Source organism: Erythrolamprus reginae, chromosome 2 (assembly GCF_031021105.1).
Source record: "Erythrolamprus reginae isolate rEryReg1 chromosome 2, rEryReg1.hap1, whole genome shotgun sequence".
Lineage (NCBI taxonomy): Eukaryota > Metazoa > Chordata > Lepidosauria > Squamata > Dipsadidae > Erythrolamprus > Erythrolamprus reginae.
In genome coordinates, this window is record NC_091951.1 from 87516187 (window position 1) to 87536973 (window position 20787).

Below are 20787 nucleotides of genomic sequence, written 5' to 3' on the forward strand. Positions count from 1 at the left end.
ACGGTCCCGCTTCGCATCTTCACCAAAGGACCAAAAAGTGCAGGAGATGCTCTAACCAACTTCGCCAGAGCATCACAGACACCTGCTGACGATGGGGCTGGGGAAGGGGGGAGGCACTTGAGTTGGGAGAAGGGAAAAGCCGAAGCAGGAAAAGCCTACCTCTTTTTCTCTACCCCACCCCACCTCACCCTTCCTGAACCAGGAGCCCAGCTTTCTAAATCTCCGCCGCCTTCCCGGGTCCCCCCAGCCCCCACCCCCGAGGGAGAAGGCCAGATTCTTCCACTGGGTGCTACTCACCCAGGACGCCGGCCGCGCTCTTGGCTTTAGAAGGAAGACGAGGTCGGCGCTGGTGCTGCGGCTGCCGTCCACCAGACCCTTTGAGCGGCCCTGGCCGTCCTGTGGCACTGACGCCTGGGGAGGGAAGGAAGGAGGGAGGGAGGGCAAGCGAGGCGAGGCGAGCTGAGGCAGGCGCCCGCGGCGGAGGCGGCAACCAGCGGCGAGGGAAAGGCTCGTGATAGGTAGTGACTGGTTTTGCCTTGTCTCTCTCTCTTTCTTTCTTTCTCGCTCGCTCGCTCTCTTTTTTCCCCCTCAGCGCGCTGTTGCTGCCCGGCTGGCAAAAGCTGCTCCGCTCCGGCCACGCCACACAGCCGAAAGGGATTTGGACTGCTCAGCCTATGCGGAGGAAACGTGTAACAACGCCCCCCCTCCTCCGCCACCACTACCTCCAGCCCACCTCACACGCCGTCGGTCCCCCTTTCCTCCGCCCCGCTGCTTGCTTCAGTCCCACCTCCTCGTAAACTATCCGGGGGTCTCCTCCTCCTCCTCCTCCCCGAGCTACCTTGAGGAGAAATTTGCCTACCTACCCACGACCGCGAGGCTTGAAGCCGCGCGTTTAGGAACGCCAAGGTTTAAAGACGGTCGCGTTTGTTGGAGAGGGCGAGCGACAGGAGTAGATTACTCTACTCCAGGAGTAGGCAGCCTTCAGTTCTGCCTTGCAGTCGGTGGCAAATGTTTCTCTCTTACTAGTATCATGTATATAAATATTGTTATATCTTTGTATGCTCCCACTTGACTGACAGACTGACTGACTGAATAAATGCCTTCCGTCCCCTGTCCTATAGTCTCTCCTATATCTCGTATTTCTTCTCTACTATATCCTCTATAACATTCATTGTGTATTATTGTATATTGGACAAAATAAATAAATAAAAATAAAATTAATAAAATTAATAAATAAAAATAAATAAATAAATAATAAATATTAAAATAAAATAAAATAGTTAAAAGCCTGAATTTCTCTACCCCACCCGTCAGTGAAGGGCTACCAAATTTTTTACTACCACACTGTGGGCGTGACTTATGCAGGATGCCCTGCATTTTCTTTCGATATCTTTCAGTGCAAATTTATTTATTTGTTTGTTTGTCAATAATATTTAAATACATGATACTAGTAAAAGTCTAAAACTTGAAAAACATATTAGGAATAATAATATTCATATACATGCAACAAGTAAAATAAAGAAACAGTAAGGACAAGGGACAGAAGGCACTCTGGCGCACTTATTGGGTGCTCTGGGGTGGAGCTCCATTTTCACTACCCCACTGCATTGCCCACCTCCGGGCAGCAGCCCACCCCTGAACCCCTGCTTTTGCCCCAAAGGTGCTTTTTTCAGACTCAATCAACAGAGATTCATACCTTCTCAAACAAAGCTCTCTTTCTCTGTGTTTGTAACTGCTATCTATGGAGATTTTTTATTGTTTATTTAGTTTGTCAAACATGTTCAAGATAGCAGGTGCAAGTATAAACATGGACATGAGCACATGAAACGAATACAAAGCACATGAAACCAGCTTGCCTCCGGAGGTTGTGAGAGCTCCAACACTTGAGACTTTCAAAGGGAGATTGGACTGCCATTTCTCCAAAATGGTGTAGCGATTTCTGCTTGAGGAAGGGGGGCTAGACTAGATGACCTACAAGGTCCCTTCCAATTCTAATAATAATCTAAATATGTTGGGAGCAATAGGACAGGGTTGGTAGGCACACTGTGTGCTTATGCACGCCCTTTACAGACTTCTTAGGAATGGCATGAGGTCCACGACAATTTAAGGTTAAAGCTATGGGGCTTTGAGAAAGACAACTGAGTCAGATAGAGCATTCCAGGCATTGACTACTCTATTGTTGAAGTCATATTTTCTGCAATCAAGTTTGGAGCCATTTATCTTGAATTTGTATCGTTTGCCCATGTACTATTGTGGTGGAAGCTGAAGTAGTCATTGACAGGTAGGACATTGTAGCAGACAATTTTGTCTACTATGTTTAGGTCAGACTAACTGATGATTCTCAGTCATCCAGGTCATGGCTGATCCATTTTTCAAAAGACAACTGACTTTCAGGTATTTATTTTCCTTTGAAGACATTTTGCTTCTTATCCAAGAAGCTTCTTCAACTCTGACTAGATAGTCAATCGCCTCTTCAAAAAGCACCCTTGTGACAACCATGTCCCAAGAATCTCTGGGCTTCTGTTCTTCTGGACTGTGCATAGCCTCTTTGGTACCTGGGTCGGAGGTTGCCTAGAACCAGAGAAGGAGGGACATATTTGCCCTGCCTAGTCGCCTTCCCTCTGGGAAATATGTAGGGTATGGCATGAGAGGAGAAGGCATTTCTTCCCTTCCCACTGTCGTCCAAAGTCTAACTGGTAAGTCAGATCTCACTGGGGGAAAGGAATGGTGGTAGGAGTCTCAGAGGGATTCTATGCAGTTTCTTTGCCTCCTTTTTGGCAACCTTTCCAGGTGTTCTCCTGATCTCTACCCTCAGCAACTGAGTTGATCTGTTGAGCTTTCAGAAGACAGCAGGAAGAGCTGGTTTGCATGGACAACCTATATGGAAAGGAACAAGCCATAAAAGTACCCAAGGGACCTACACTTACTCTTTATTTCTGGATCATGTGTGGATTGGGAATAAATCGGCCCTCGGATTGGACTGGGGTAAATGAGCCCCCCTGTATAGGCAGAGTAAAAGGGAACATAAGTAAGTGACCAGCGGCTGGACTCAATCATAGTCACCATCAGTGCAGAAAGTTCTTAAAGTTCTAAGCAAGCTTAGGGAGAGCTTATCATGGAGAAAATCTTTTTGTTCCCTAGTAATTACATGGCACATAATCAAATAATGTCTCCACGGGACAAAGTGAGAGAGAAAGTAAGAGCAGAAACTGTCTTCTCTTGTATACACCTTTCATTTTGTTCTCTCGCAAAGTACAAAAATCCTGAGAGAAAATGTTAAAGAGAGCAATGTAGTGAAGATCAAGAAACAAGAAAAGAGATTGCTATGTATGGATTTATTAGTTGAATTCATCCATATATAATCCATTGCTTTACCTTCAAATTAAAAAATAACAACAACCCACAGCTTAAATGAAAAACATATTGTATTCAGTAACCCATATAATAATGGCTGCAAGGATTTGCTACATGCAATATTGGAAAAATAACGCAGTACCACCAGAAAACACAGTCATAGATAAAATTTATAGATGTGCAGAAATGGATAGGCTGAAAATGGAGATCAAGGGATTAAATAACTCAGAATATTATGAAACTTGGAACAAATGGTATAATTGGATTGAAAATAAAATTAAAACAATGTGATATAATTTGAAAGAATGTATGAAAAATGAAACTATGTAAATATAAACAACAAATTAGATTACAGAATTGATACAATATAAAAGTCCAGGTATTGTTTGATCTGTGTAAAATTACTGTGATGTTTTAAAAGTGAAAAAAAATGAATAAATAAAGCATTAAGAAAACAAAAAAAAACCATATTGTATCAAGTGAGTGCTTAATGTTATGTGTTGGAGGGAGAGAGGGCGGGAGGGATGGAGGAAGGAAGGAAGGAAGGAAGGAAGGAAGGAAGGAAGGAAGGAAGGAAGGAAGGAAGGAAGGAAGGAAGGAAAATTCTGTGACCAGAAGACCAAGAGGATTTGTAGTCAGCCAATTTAGAAATTGAAAAAGAGGAGAGCGTGCCCTATGTTTCTCTAAGAAAATAGATACATAGGTGATACTTGTAGAGGCTACATTGTGGCTCCTGCAATCCATGAAAAAAAAGTGTGAGAAAGGCATATCTAAGGGGTGGATTTCAAATAATTTAAGAATTTGAAAACAAGATGTTTCAGGTAATATGTGGTTTAGAAAACTAATGTGTGAAGGATTGGAGGGAATAAAAAAGAAGTATAAACTATACATATCCATTGTGTTTGATGCAGCTATGGTGGGCTGAATACATTTGCCTGCCCTGCATACTTGGAGCTATTTAATACAGAAGCAAATTGTGTGTGTCATTAATATCACATGTGAATAATCAGGAAAGGCATACTAGTTCTAGTGCTTTGATAAGCATGATTGTATAATGTGCATAACTGAAAACTTTATCCGATTGGTGCTTTACATTTGAATATGCCAAGCATATCTTAGATGTACATCTATGAATATAATGTGTGACATCTTTCATTAGGCACCTTGGTTTTATTTTCACAGCTACAACCATGTGTTTGTTAGAAATATGTGATATGGTAACTGTGTTAAATAATATGGATTTGAGTGTGTGTCAAATAGATGTACATCTAAAATATGCTTGGCATATTCAAATGTAAAGCACCAATCAGATAAAGTTTTCAGCTATGCACATTATACAATCATGCTTATCAAAGCACTAGAACTAGTATGCCTTTCCTGATTATTCATGTGTGATATTAATGACACACACAATTTGCTTCTGTATTAAATAGCTCCAAGTATGCAGGGAAGGCAAATGTCCATCAGTTCAGCCCACCGTAGCTGCATCAAAATTAATGTTGTGAAATTACAGTTGATCTTATAATATTGGTGATATATTTGATATCTGAAATGTCTAAGCACTAATGATACATTACTTGAGGGATGTTCTTGAGAATTGCTTTGATGAGTTCAAAGTAGGGAAGATTCTTGTATGCTCTCTCAGAAATCTTACCTTAGTCAATAGATTGATTCCTAGATTGTTTTGCGTAGGAATGTTGCCTTATTTGAAAATAAATGTTATTAACCATTATTACAACCACTATCATGCCCTTCCAGTGAGACCCTAGAATCATGATGGTGACCCTATGGCACACGTGCCACAGGTGGCACATGGAGCCATTTTTGGGGGCACGCGAGACTTTGCCCTGTGTTAGCTTCAGTGCACATACCCATGCTGGCCAGCTGATTTTCAGCATTGGGAAAGGCTGTTTCACCTCCGGACGCTTCAGAGAAGCTTCCTTGGAGGCATGAATTGGAAGTTTGGAAAAACGCACTTCTGATTTGCCATTGTACTATTTTTTGCACTCCAGAAGGGAAGCTTCCTGGAGCCCCGGAGTGCAAAAAACAGCACAATGGCAAAAGAGAAGTGCATTTTCCGAACTTCCAGTTTCCCTGTTTGGGAATTTTTTTATGTACCAGTCTTAAGTATGTCATGTGCTCATGCACACGGTGAAACGCGGGGGAGTGTGTGCATTCATGGAGGGGAGGGGTGTGGGCATGTGCACGCATGCTAGCACCCCCACACACCCCACATTTGGCATGTGAACCAAAAAAGGTTCGCCATCACTGCCCTAGAACAAATGAAGAAATTTGATGAATTACTGTAATATCACAGGTGCTGTGTACCAAAGTAAATTGGGATAAGTCCTTGAGCATATGGCTCATATTAAATCTAAAAAAGAAACTATACAGGTGAATCATTTTAAAATATGAATCACTTTCATAAAAAGTAAGCACAGTGAAATAAATGAAATGTATTAAGTAAACATATTTAATCATGCAGTGTTATAAATAACCAGTCAACATTATCAGTAAGCAAATTGTTTTTCAAAAACTGCTTTGTTTCCTTAGCTTGACATAGCTTTAGTATGCTGAAACTCTAATAAAATTATCTATTAGTTATTTTATTGCTTTTTTAAAGTAATAACCCTATTGTTAACTATTGCTATTGTTAACTCTTGCCCACATATTTTTTTAAAAAAATTATCTTCATTTATTAGATTTTGATTTTGCCTTTAGTGATTCAAGGTGGTAAACATACTAATACTTGACTGTAAAAAATACTTGACTGTAAAAATATGACTTTAGTAATTGGGTTGTCGAAGCGTGGAACTCATTACCAGATTCTGTAGTATCATCCCCTAACCCCCAACATTTTACCCTTAGACTATCCACAGTTGACCTCTCCAGATTCCTAATAGGTCAGTAAGGGGCGTACATAAGCGCACTAGAGTGCCTTCTGTCCCCTGTCCTATAGTCTCTCCTATATCTCGTATTTCTTCTCTACTATATCCTCTATAACCTTAATTGTATATTATTCTGTATTGGACAAAATAAATAAATAAAAAAAATACTCACTGCTCTCTTATTTTTTCAGCCCTGTGTAACAGCCCTATGAGATGAGTTGGACTGAGAGAGAGTGACTGGTCCAAAATTATCTAGTCAGTTTTTTTATGTCTTAGGCAAGATTAGAAGACATATCCTCTTGGATTCTAGCATGAATTCACAACTACCTAGCATATAATGTAAACTTATACTAGAGCCATGGAAAAAGATAATACAGCCTGAACAACATGTGATCCACTGCATACAGTTAATATAATTTTTTAAAATCCTTAATTCATGCAAAGTTATATGCACAAATAAAGTAAGAATTTTGTTTTGAATCCAGAAAAAATATCCAGTGTTTTGGAAGTCCTATCGAATTGGTCTAAGTGGGCTGTGGTTCATAGAATCAAGACCACAACATTTATATTCTTCTGGATTTCACATTAAAAATAATAAAGCAGAGGTCTTAAGTAGGATTCCCTCTCCAGTTCTCCACATGTCCTGTATACTGACATCTCTGCCAATTTTCCATTACCTTCCTTTCTCCACCAACATTCTTTAATTCAAATAAGATATAGCCATTTGGATTGCCCCTTTGCTGCCATGTGCCACCTCCCTTGATAATATCCTTGATTCCCCCCAACACACTTTACCCCAAAACAGCCATTTCATCAGATATAGATTATCCGACACTAAATGTTACATACACATAATGGTTTTGTGCTCCCTTCTCACACACATTTTTTTAAAATTCAGAGCAAGAACAAATGAGTTTGCAAATGTTTACTATTTGTTTGTTAGATTTCTGAAGGAAGCATGCTTACATATAGAAAAGTATTCAAGGTGACTGGAAAGTTATGAGCTATTTTTCAGCAATAACTCAAAACATCTTTGAATTGTTACTCAGTCATAACTTTGCTCATTAATACTAACAATATTTTGGCCCCAGAACTGTTAAATAACTCTTTAAAAGTTGCTAATTGTGAAATGACCATAGTAGGAAGAGTAGAATAGAAGAATACTCAGATACAAAAGGTACAATTCTGGAATGAAGTGAAATGAAGTGATTTTGTGAATGATCTGCAAGTGTGTGAGGCATTGTAGATCAAGAAAGTCAACATATGACCCTCCAGAATATTTTTTTCACATTGCCTGTGCAGGTTCAGACTTAGTATAGATGGAGTGAAGAATTCAATCCACAATTGTTCAGAATTAAGTCTTCTAAAGTTCAGTAGCAATTCTTCTAAGGAACCATTCATTCATACAAGATGGCATTACCTTATGATGTTCTGGCCAACCCAGTGACCCTGCCTAGCACATTGAGGTTAAGTATATATGGCAGTTCTTCAATCCTTAAAAACGAAATCATAAGTGTAGGAATAAGCTTTCCTTTGATGCTTTAAAAGAAGCTCAGGCTTCCAAAAAAACCAACCCCCTCGATAAAATAATTTTTGGTCCACAAAAAAAGCAAATATCAAATATATACAATATCCTCCTTCAACACGATACTGTTGAAGAAATAGTTAAAGGAACTATGATAGCGTGGTCACAAAACTTTGGGTACACAATTTATTTAAACAAATGGGAAAAAATTTGGACTGCTAACTATAAACTAACGATGGCAACCTCATATAAGGAAAACCATTATAAAATGTTCTATAGATGGCACTTGCCACCTGCTAGACTTGCAAAAATGTATCCAAATCTATCACCATTATGTTGGAAATGCAGGGGAAAACCAGGTACATATTACCACATCTGGTGGACATGTGAAACCACTCAAAAATATTGGGAAAAAATCAAAACTATGCTAGAACAAATTACTTCTCAGATCATCCATGCGAAACCCGAACTATTTTTACTAGGAATCATAAGACAAAATTTTAGTAAAGAAAACAGATATATTATAATCCACATTATTACAGCTGCACGGATTTTATATGCACAATTTTGGAAACAAGAAAAAAACCCAACTGCTCTATCACTCTTGATTAAAATAATGGAATGTGCAGAAATGTCCAAATTAATAATGGAACTGCAAAACAAGGATGAGACAGATTTCTACAAAGCTTGGGATAAATGGTACCTCTGGTTAAAAAAAAGGAATTATCTAAAAATTATTCATCAAGAAAAATATCCAACAAAAACAACTTGAAAAATTAGCAACCTACATCACAAATCATAACATCAAATTGAAACAACAAACTGTAAACATCGATCGACACGGACTTCAATTTTACAAAGAAAATAAACCCCTAAATCACTTATACATATTGGCACTAAAAACTACATTCAAAACATATCGCTAAAACCTTAGGGTAAAACACACCAACTACGAGCTCAAACTACAGGCTGCAAATCATGAAAGACCCAGCTCTAATGCTGGTTTTCGCTTCTTTATCCCCCCCCTCCTTCTTTGCCCCTTTTTCCTATCCCCCTTCCTTCTATATCTACTTCCCTCCCTTCCCAACCCCCTAACCTTCTCTCACTCCCCAATTACTACATAAGTAGATTGTAAATGTTAAAATGTACAGTATGCATATCCCTTTTGTCTTTCTGTATCTTGTTTTTATTGTATATATTCAATAAATTTATTTTCAAAAAATAAAAAAAATAAAAATAAAAATAAAAGAAGCTAGATAAAAATTATAGATAGATAGATAGACAGACAGACAGACAGACAGACCAGACAGACAGACAGACAGACAGACAGACAGACAGACAGACAGACAGACAGACAGACAGACAGACAGATACAGTAGATGGATGGATGATATGGCATAAAGTTTACAGTTCAAGCCATTGTCCCAAAGGTGCTGGCACCAAAGGAAAGATGTTGAGGAGGCAGGTTATTGGTTGGTTGTTGGACATTGCTGTTGCCTTTTGAGGGTCTTTCAATGATCAGCACTTCCTTATGTTAGCCAATGTGGGAGGAAGCCTGCTATTAACAGCTGGTTTATCAGTGCTACCAGGCATTCATGCAGTGCTTTTAATTGCTTTAACCAATAGGTGAGGATCGTGTCTGGGCCAGATGCTGTTTAGTTTTTCATGGTCTTGATCCCACTGATACTGATTCTTGATCCCACTGATGTCTGATAATGTGACAATGACAGGTTCCTAGATTAAGAGATGCTGTGATTTGATCTACACTTCACACTGGAGAGAAGGTGTGTTTGTATTTGTGTATGTGTGTGTTTTTGTGCATGCACGCATGCACTCATGCTTGTGTGCACATATGTATATCATCAGAGTTCTTTCCTAGATCCCAGAAACATCAGAACTCTGTTCAAATAAGTGTAGTACTAGGAACAGTTAAAATACTGCACAAACCCTTCAAAGGCTTCAAAGAAATGCTTTGATCAAATCACCCAACTGAAGCTGATTTGTGGGTTGAACTGGGACCTACTCTTAAGTAGAAAAATCAGACAAGTGGTTTTCAAGTACTCACACTTTGAAGCACATTTTAGGTTCTATGGCTTTTCTAAAGCTTTTAGATTTGCTGTAAATACTGTATAATATTGCAGTGTCCAGTTAAATAGATGGAAATTGTTGAGACAGCATTGAGTAGTGTGATAAGCTTTCTGAAGTGGGTTGATATAGGTCTGCCACAACATAGAGTTCGGAAATTTGAAAAAGGAGCTCAGGACTTTGTGGTAAAACTGCACCACTAAGAAAAGTTTAAATTTCCTTATGGTGAATGAATATGTACCATGTGAACGCTTCAAGCAATAGGCCTTTTTATTTTTCATTTTTCTAAAAATTAAAGATGAGGTGTTACTCTTATCACTTTCTTGTCACTTTCTCTTTTCTGGATGTGTACATTTTTCTAAGCAAAGCCACCCACCATTTAAAAAAATTTCTAAGTATATTTTCTAAGTAAAATTATTTCTGGAAATGAGAACAATTTCAGGTGTTAGTTGTATTTTACACATTGGTGACTTCCCATTCAGGGATCTTCAGAGGGTATTCTATTTATTTACGTATTCATTTTAATTTATCTCACTGATACAATAAAGACATCAAGATGGTGATTATGATAAAAATGTCATTTATTAATGTGCATCAAATGGGCTATGATCTTAACAATAGCAATCGCACCGACTTATATACTGCTTCACAGGGCTTTACAGCCCCCGGTAAGTAGTTAACAGAGTCAGCATATTGCCCCCAACAATCTGGGCCTTCATTTTACTGACCTCGGAAGGATGGAAGGTTGAGTCAACATTGAGAATTGAACTGCCGAAGTGCTGGCAGTTGGCAGTCCTCAGAATTAGCCTGCAATGTTAAATTTTAACCATTGTGCCAGGGCTACGTTCTGGCTTACCTCACTGCTGGTTCGTTTCCTGATGTACCACGTGGGCAGGCACATATGTGCAGTGCTAAAAATACAACTTCTGCACCTGCTCAGAAGCAAAAAAAATCTCCTACATGTGTGCAGAAGCAGAAAACAAGATGGCGGTGACATAGGCACCGAGATAACCATTTTGGAGGCGTGGCAGGCCTGGGTCACTGGTGGTTTGTGAGCGCAGGAAATTCCCATCACCAATTCTATAGAACCAGTCTGAACTGGGAGGAACCCACCTCTGCACTGCGCCACCATGGCTATTGGTGTTTTACCATACCCTGTGCACACTCTTAACAAAGCTATCACACAGACTTATTTACTTATTTACTTTTTTCTCATTTTTACTTTACTATTTATTCTTATTTACTTTTCAGTAAAAAATAACATTAGAAAAATGAAGAAATTTTCATGTGGTGAACTAGTGCCAAGAATATGTGAAACTGACTAGTTTATCTACAGTACATGTTTGTATAACATGACAATGTAATCCTTACTTAACAGCCACAGCTGAGCCCTGAATTATGTTGCAAATCATTGTGGTTATTAACATAACCTGACTGAATTTTTCAACCACTTTTATGATGGTCACAAAGCAAGTCACCACAATTGTTAGCGAAAAACATCACAAATTGTGGTCATATGACTGCAGGATTCTGCAACCAGTCATAAATGTGATCTAATTGCCAAGTGCCCAAAATGTGATCAGCTGGCTGTGTGTATATCAGGTCATGTGTGTGTTTTTTGGGAAGGAGAGGGTCCATTATAATTTTGAACCATTGTTAAACAACAGGTTGTTAAGCAAGGACTGTTAAACATGATATTCTTAATTATTCTAAGGCTGTTAATTTTTCTGAAGGTTTTCTGAAAAATTAATTTTGTTTTTAGCATGCAGTTACACATCCCATGTTCATAAATAGAAAGAAATACTTGAAATTTTTGAAAAAGATCAAAACCTTGAAAAATCTGAATAAGTGAGATTAAATGAATATACTGTATATATATATATATATGATAATAAGAGGTGATCCTTATAATTTTAGGCTCTTTTAAAAATATTTTTGTCTGTTGATTAAAATCTCAGTTTCTTCCTCACATCCTAATTATTTCTGCAGGAGAATAATAAATTGCCATTTCAATTTGTGGCTTACTTTTCTATTGATGGTATCTTTTTGGGCTGACACACTGTGAAATAGAACACAATGGATCACTTTGTTGGTAACATTTTCCTATCCAAACAAGAATGGGAAAAGGCTCTTGTTGTCTTGGCACACGCAAGAAGAGAGAATAATGTGCACCAATTATTATAATAAGAATTAGTAATTGTCAAAACCATTGCCACAAATTATTTCTTTTCTATAATATGTCCACATTATTGGTTCTACACTGATAATGACCTACAATGGTAAAACTGAGGTATTTCCATGCAGCTCATTGCCTTCCATGCTGGTTTATAAAGGAAACATTGGCAGAGCACTGAGAGAAATACGTGAAGTCATCTTCAAATGCTGCTGAAATATATTTTTTATTTTTCCTTCTGTGAGAAAAAGACTCACCAGTCAGAAATATGAATTGAAGCAGCAAGCAGTTCATTGCATGTAAAATATGTTGCGGCGCAGGCGGAGTAATAGTCGGACACAAGGTGTGGGTATAACGGGGTCACTTTTATTCAACAACTTAACTCTTAACTTATTAACTTGTTTAAAACCTTAACCCCACATGACCTGCAGGGTGCAAGATCAAATGGGGGCGGAATAACATGCCCAATTCAGACAGCAACCCTGGGGCGAAAACTCCTTGAAACTGGGTGCGGGTCATATTGAACTACACCTACCCCCTGCACCCTTACTACGCCACACCTGGCGTGTGGGATGGCTCGCTACAGGTCTACGTTAAACTCCCGCCAGCGAGCCACAGGAGCGACTCACTCCCCGGACCCAAGCCGGTCGAGCCCTGTAATCCAAGAAGGAGCTCGCCCCTCACCTCAGTAGAGGTGCCCCAAAAGGAGCTCACCAGTTGCTATTTATTTTATTTTCCGCCCCCTATCGGCCCCCCCTCCCCCCCCCCAGTGACCCTAAGGGGGGGGGGCACTAGATGGTGGGGCCACCCCCTAACCACACTCCCACGCACAGAGTGGAGTAGGCGAAAAAACAATCGCAGCTCGTCCAATTCTGCTGCGACTGCAAAAAATTCCTACTCGGCCCCCCGGAGGGCGACCCATCATATGCACCATGTAACAGAGGGAGGGTGGGTGGGTGCCTCACGATGCTCCGGGCGAGACTGCTGCGCCACAAGTCAGCCCCCTTATATAGGGCTGCCTGCCCTCGCCCGGCCAATCGGTGCCCACGCACCGTACCACGTGGTCACGGCACCCGACGTGGGTGCCGTGACTCCGCCCCCCAACATGGCGGCCTCCATACCCCCGCCGATCGCCGCAACCCCCACCGGCCGGTAAGTCGGCTGTGGGAATTGCGGCGCAGGCGGAGTAATAGTCGGACACAAGGTGTGGGTATAACGGGGTCACTTTTATTCAACAACTTAACTCTTAACTTATTAACTTGTTTAAAACCTTAACCCCACATGACCTGCAGGGTGCAAGATCAAATGGGGGCGGAATAACATGCCCAATTCAGACAGCAACCCTGGGGCGAAAACTCCTTGAAACTGGGTGCGGGTCATATTGAACTACACCTACCCCCTGCACCCTTACTACGCCACACCTGGCGTGTGGGATGGCTCGCTACAGGTCTACGTTAAACTCCCGCCAGCGAGCCACAGGAGCGACTCACTCCCCGGACCCAAGCCGGTCGAGCCCTGTAATCCAAGAAGGAGCTCGCCCCTCACCTCAGTAGAGGTGCCCCAAAAGGAGCTCACCAGTTGCTATTTATTTTATTTTCCGCCCCCTATCGGCCACAGCAGGGGGTGAAATTTTTAATTTATTCCCCCTGCTCCCCCCCCTGCACATAAATGTGCAGGCACCTCTGCAGGTCGGCTATAAATTTATCGTTCCCACTATCGGTCAAATGAACCCCGTCCTGCCTGTACAAATCTGTGAGGGATGCCCTGATGTCTGGATGGTCTATCACTCCACCCCCAGCCTGAACCACCCACTTCCTAACCGCTCTGTTTACCCTCTTTCTAGCCTTGTCCACTGCGCTAGGACTTCTAGCCTGCCGCCAACTCCTCCTGGGCAGGATGTTGGACCACCACACACACGTATCTGGCCACCGCTCCCAGATCACCTGCAAACTCTCCCATATGTGCCACAGCAGCTCTACACCTGTCATCGCCCCTAGATCATTCCCACCAACGTGCAATACCAAACAGCCCGGCACCCCTCGCACCCTTCCACTGTCGAACAACAGCGGAAGAACTTCCCGCCAACGTAGGCCTCGTCGGCCCAACCACTGCACCACCGCTCGATCGATCTCCAAACTCGTGCCGGGCATCATCTCACGGGCCCTCCGCTCGGCCCAGTACACCATGCTGTGGCCACATATCAGGATCCTGCGGCGCCGGTCAAGTCGTCGGGCTAGAGAAAGGGAGGAAGCAGAGCAGCGTCAGACTGGCGGCCCGGCGCCTCCCCCCCCGCCCCGCCCGACTCACCTAGGGGCGGATGTACGTCCGGAAGGCCCCAGATCTCCAGCGGCCCACTGTCTTTATATCCAGCCTGCTGAAGCCTTCGACTGCTGCCAACGACGCTGCACCTATTCTGAATGAGTGAGTCCCGTAACATCTGGGATCTAAGCCCAGCCTAGCAAGCGCCTTGGACGTAACAGCCCAAAACTGGTACCTGGTCAGGGGTTCACCGGACGCGTGGCAAAACAAAAAACCCGGCTCTACACCCCTGTGGGCCCAATACGCCACCAGAGCAGCCACCGGGCACACCCGCCGGTTGGCAGCCCGGGAAAGTTGGACCGTCACACCTCTACCCCTCTGATCGGTCTTGGACCGCCGAAGCCTCAAGGACACCGAGCTACGACCTAACTTGATATCCCTAGTGGTGAACGCCTGGCCGGAACTATCGGCTCTAGAAGCTGCTAGGACCTCGCTGACCCGAAAGGCCCCGAAAAACAAGGTCACCGCCGCGGCGTGGTACAATGACGCCTCATAAGCAGAGCGGCAGAGCCGACCCCACAGCTCATAAAGCCCCATCAAGTGGGTGAGCTTGAGGGGGCGCCTGCTGTCACCCCGGGCCTGACCTTTCTCCCTGATCCAACCCTCTAATGTCTTTCTAATCCTGAAATCCCCTGTGGTGTCCGCAAAGCCCCGAGACTTGGCGACGAAGGCCAGGCCTGCCAACTTGCCCCTAATCGTCCGGGCAGACAACCCACGGCGGCGGTAAAGTGCGCAAAATTCAAGGAGGTGTTCGACCGGGGCCGGCCAGAGCTGATCGTATCTCCTATCATGACGAAAAGCCCAAAATTCCCTACCTGCCCGCTGGTACGCTCTCCTGGTGCTGGGAGCTATGGACAAATCCATGGCCTTGCTTACGTCGGCCCTCCAATCAGCCACAGATGCTGTGGGGCTGCTTCCGGGTACTCCTCGGCCTGTGGGGCAAGCAGCCGGAACCTAGCCAACTGCCCCCTGGACAGAGCGTCAGCCACCCCGTTTCTCACCCCCGGAACATGATGTGCCCGGAAAAGCATATTGTTGGCAAGGCATCTCCTAACCATATGCCGGACCAAACCCATAACCCGCTCGTTCCTAGATGAAAGCGTATTCACTACATGCACCACCGCCATATTGTCGCACCAGAAGTGGACTGTCCTACCGGCAAAACTGGATGCCCACAACTCAATGGCCACGACTATTGGGAATAACTCCAAAAATGTCAAATCCCTACAGATAGCCCCACCGAGCCACTCCTGCGGCCAGTCAGCCCGAAACCATTTGCTTTGCCACACCACTCCAAAGCCAGTCGTGCCCGCCGCATCAGACTTCACTTGGAAGTCTGCTTTCAGCAGCATATCCTGCCTCCACAATGACACACCGTTGTATCCGTCCAGAAACCCTTGCCACACCACGAGGTCCTCCCTAACACTCTTTGATAACCTGATCCTGTGGTGCGGTTTTGACACTCCAACCGTTGCCCTGTACAATCTAAACATAAAGGCCCTTCCTGGCGCGATCACCCGACAGGCAAAATTTAACAGGCCGGCCAGCTCCTGCACCTGTTTCAAAGTCACCTTCCGTGCGGCTCGTGTGGCCCTCACCGCTTCCTTGAGTCTAGTCAGTTTGTCATCGGGTAGCCTACACGTTTGTGCAACGGAGTCCACCTCGATGCCTAAAAATGTCAGTTTGGTTGAAGGCCCCTCGGTCTTTTCGTGAGCCAAAGGTACACCTAAATCCGCGCATAAAGCCTGGAAACCCATCATTCCCTGCTGACAATCGTCGGAGCCCGCCGGCCCCGCGAATAGAAAATCATCCAAATAATGTACGACAGACGCAAAGCCCGTACTCTTAACATGTGCCCACTCCAAAAATGAACTAAACTTCTCAAACAACGAGCAGGATATAGAACAACCCATTGGCAAGGCTCTATCAACAAAGAACCCGCCCTCGAACTGGAAACCCAACAAGTCGAAATCCCCCGGGTGAATGGGCAAAAGCCGGAAGGCCGATTTGATATCACACTTCCCCATCAGCGCCCCCACTCCGCACGCCCGGACCATCGCGACCGCTGTCTCGAATGGCGTGTAGCGCACCGAGCAGAGCTCCTCAGGAATGTGGTCGTTCACCGATTCACCAGGGGGGAACGACAGGTGATGTATAAGCCTAAACTCACCCGCGGCCCTCTTGGGCACCACACCGAGTGGGGACACCTGCAGGAAGGGCAGGGGTGGCTCCGCAAAGGGGCCCAAAACCCGGCCCTCGCGCACCTCCTTCATAATTTTGTCCCGCACTACGTGGCCCATTCCCGCCACAGACCTTAAATTGTCCGCCATGCATGCCCTGCGCGGCCCCCCGTACGGGATCCTGAAACCCGCGGTAAACCCTGCGAGCAGGAAATCTGCACCCTTCTTGGGGCGGTAGCCGGTGAGCCAATGCTGCAACCTGTCCAATCTAACGGGGGTTGGGCCCCTTACCTTGAGCCCCCCCAGGCTGGGGTTTGGCGGGGGTCCCAGCGTCCTTGGAGCCGGCCCCACCGCGCCCCCTGTAACAAGCGGAGGTCGGGTGTCTGCCACTACATAAGGAGCAGGCGTGGCGAAAACGACAATATGCCCTGGAACAGGCCCCTCTAGCGCCGTACTCGTAACAGTACGGCTGACCTCGAAAGGACGACCCAGCCGTGCTGCGTTGACCGGAGGCCGGGGTCGCCGTCCCCACCACCGGGCGGGGAAGAGTAGCCTCCTTGCCCGTGGTTAAAAGCAAATGACCTGTGGGTGTCCGCCCACTGGCCGGAGTTGACGCCTGCTGCGTGGCCTGAAGCCACAAATCGTTATGCCGCATATCCCACGGCCAGTGCCTGTTGTGGGCGGCGAACCTGCGAAAATCCTCGTCATATCGCTTCCAAGCCTCGCCCCCAAACTCCTGATACGCTCTCAGAATCATGTTCATGTACAAGATGAGCTCGTGTGTCTTATGGACATCATCTTCTACCACCACAGAGTGGTAGGCCAAAAATGCATACGCCCACGACAGAATTCCCTTGTCCATTTTGGTGCCTTTTGGGTCCTCCGACCCCTTCTTGCCCTCCTTATCCTTCTCCTTCTTTGACTTGGGCGGTAGCAAAATCTGAAACATGTCCACGTAAGCACCCCGCCAAATTTTACGTTTGAGGGACTGGGACATGTGCATACTGAGCGGAGTGTCTGGTAGGCCCGGCGCGAAAGGATTATCGCTGTCAAAAGAAGTACTGGTAGACCCCGAGGTGGTTGACCCCGAGCTGTCCCTAGAGGTATCCCTCTTCCGTTTATGCTTCCTAGCCACAGTCTTTCTACGCCCCCTCCTCCAGACCTGCGCAGCTGTGCGGGAGCGCCATGTCCTGTGACCCCCCTGTGTCGTGCGTTTTGAAGCCCGTAGCCGGCCACGAGGCCCTCTTGGGAGGGACCACCGGTGCCTAGGCACAGGGCACTCACCCCAGTGAGAGGAGTCGTCATCCGCCTCCTCGGAGCCGGATACCATCCTGCTGGCCTTCCTCCGCTTGGTCTTTGACTGCGCATGCCGGTCCTCGTGGGATCTCTGCGGGCTCCCAGCCGACTCCGAGGAGCTCCGAGCCCCATCCGCGCCAGCGGCTGGCGTGGCCCGGCCCCGACGAGACCTGCCCCGCTTCTTTGGCCTCTCTTCCAGTTTCTCGAGTAATGAAGACAGTATACGTGAGGAAACAGAAAGCGAATCCCTCTCCCCCTGCCCCCTTCTGGCAGGCCGTGATGCAGAAGCCTCTGCTTCAGAGAAACCCGATTCCCTACCACTGAGAGGCCCCTCTTCAGCGCTGGAAAACTCCTCTGGGGCCACCAGTGGGTCCACGGGCGGGGCCCGGCCCGGGCGGGGCCCCCTCGCCCCCACTGCCGCTCCCCTATGGCCCCTCGAACGCCCCCTGGGGGTCACCACCCCCCTGGGGCCTTCCTCACTCTCCTGCCTCCTGGCAGGCCCTGCCCTTGGGGCCTCACTCCACGCCCGCTTGGGCGCCCTCCTCCTTCCAGTGCGGCGGGGCTCAGTGGGAGGGGCCCCCGGCCCTCCGGCCTGCCCCCCCGAGGCCCGCCGCCGCGCCCCCGAGCGACCACGTCCGCCCCCCGCCATGCCTCCCTGTTCAATTGCGCCTCCAAACCCTGTGGGGGGTGTCGCCGAAGCGAGCTAAGGCTCCAGCCGCCGCTCGCGGCTCTTCTGGCCTCGAAGGCCTGTCGCTCCGGCGCTCCTTGGCTGCGCGCGCGGCCTCCAGGCCTGTGACGCAGCTCGCTGGGGGGAAAGGCAGCAGCAGCCTCGCCTCACGATGCTCCGGGCGAGACTGCTGCGCCACAAGTCAGCCCCCTTATATAGGGCTGCCTGCCCTCGCCCGGCCAATCGGTGCCCACGCACCGTACCACGTGGTCACGGCACCCGACGTGGGTGCCGTGACTCCGCCCCCCAACATGGCGGCCTCCATACCCCCGCCGATCGCCGCAACCCCCACCGGCCGGTAAGTCGGCTGTGGGAATTCTTGCAAGAATGGTTGGGTAACAGGTAGAACATACCGAGAAATACATTTCTTCAACTTTTTATTCCCTTCACCCAAACCACAAATACCTACCTACAGCTCCCTTTGACAAAGACCACAAAGTTGTAATCTTCCCAGAACATCTGTTTCCCCATGCTTAATCTGTTTCCACACCTTTTGCTCGGTCACTCATTTTCCATAGTACTTTTTGTTCCTTAATCTATATTTCTTATTTCCTTACAATACTTGCAGCATGAGCATAATAAATTGAGGCAAGCAAGTTAATTACTTTCTCCAATATATTACTAAACTGTGTGGTTAAAACTATTAACTAATCTACTTGGCGAAGCTGACTCACATATAGCAGTCTCTTCCTGTTTTCCAGTCTTTAACCTTTTACTTTAATGTCCCAATGTCTTTCTAACCTTGATAGCATTCTTTGTCCTTCCCACCTATTAGGGAATTATCTATCCCAGAATTTTCAGCCAATACATCTACTAGAATGGTCAGTCATTGTAAAGCCCCGGTAATTGTTCCATCAGGACAGTGTTGTTTGGAATAAAAGTGCAGCACCTACCTAAGGGTGAAATTCAAAGGTTTCCCCTACCAGTTGTGTGTGTGTGTGGCTTTCTATCTAGTGCAGAGGTCTCCAAACTTGACAACTTTAAGACTTGTGGACTTCAACTCCCAGAATTCTCCAGCCAGCATAGCTGGCTGGAGAATTCTGGGAGTTGAAGTCCACAAGTCTTAAAGTTGCCTACTTTGGACCCCTGATCTAGTGGAAGAATATCTAATGTAAAATCTCCATTCCTACCCCACTCTGGGGCCAGCCAGGGGGAGTATTTGCTGATTCTCTGAATTATTCAAATATTCTGCTGCCAGTTCTCCAGAACCTGCTGAAGTTCACCCTTGCACCTGCCTCCTAGCGTTACGCATACCCTTCCTTTCTCTGCCAATATCATGCTTAAAGCCATTTTTATTTTCCCTGGTCATTCTACTAGTGACATCTAATTGTGAGCTACACCTTTCACAGCATCCCTTGTGTAATTGATAAACCTCTGTTGATTATGATAGATACAATTTATTCAATCTACATTCTTGTTTATAGTCAACCCCCCCCCCAAATAGTGGTGGTTAGGGGCCTTATATTCATCAGGAATGCCCAAAGGTATCCAGGTACACTCCATCATCAAAGGATGTTCCCAATACATCTTTTTTGCCCTACTATTTTCCTCTATGATGTCAGGTTACATGGGATAATCAATTGAACAAGTCCCTGCCCAATTTGGGAAAGTGCAAGGGAGGCAGTGGCTCATTGGCTAAGATGGTGAGCTTGTTGATCAAAAGGTCGGCAGATCAGCATTTCGAATCCCTAGTGCTGTGTAACGGGTGAGCTCTTGTTACTTGTCTCAGATTCTGTCAACCTAGCAGTTCGAACACACGTAAAAATGGAAATAGAAAAATAGGGACCACCTTTGGTGGGAAGTTAACAGTGTTCTGTGTACTTTTGGCATTTAGTCATGGTGGCCACATGATCACGGAGATGTCATCGGACAGTGCTGGCTCTTCGGCTTTGAAATGGAGATGAGAATTGCCCTCTAGAGCAGCGTTTCCCAACCGGTGTGCCGCGGCACACTATTGTGCCGCGAGACACAGGCAGGTGTGCCGCCAAGCTCCCCGCCCGATCTGCCCCCTCTCCTCCGCCGCCGCCCCCTGCCTTGGGGCGCGACTTCTCTCGTGGCGGTGGCGGCTGCAGCTTCAGCTCCTCGGGACGAAAGCGCTCCCAGCCCTCTCTCCCAGCCCCCCGGCTGGGAGCGCTTTCGCTGCGAGAGAGGGCTTTCTCCATCCATTTTGGGAATGCACGCCCCGCCCCTCTTGCGCGCGCCGCTCCCCTTTCTCTCATCCCTCCCTGGCTTCGCTTCTC

The 20787-nt window shown here is 45.9% G+C and overlaps 1 protein-coding gene across 1 annotated transcript in view; it reads right to left on the reverse strand.

Annotated features, from left to right (window-relative positions):
• Positions 1-550, reverse strand: part of SLC6A11 (solute carrier family 6 member 11) — a 164172-nt gene extending 163622 nt beyond the window's left edge. Inside the window, exon 1 of the mRNA XM_070738603.1 lies at positions 298-550. The gene's annotated coding sequence lies outside the window, so the exon portion shown is untranslated. The remainder of the gene's footprint in view (positions 1-297) is intronic.
• Positions 551-20787: the final 20237 nt, after the last annotated feature.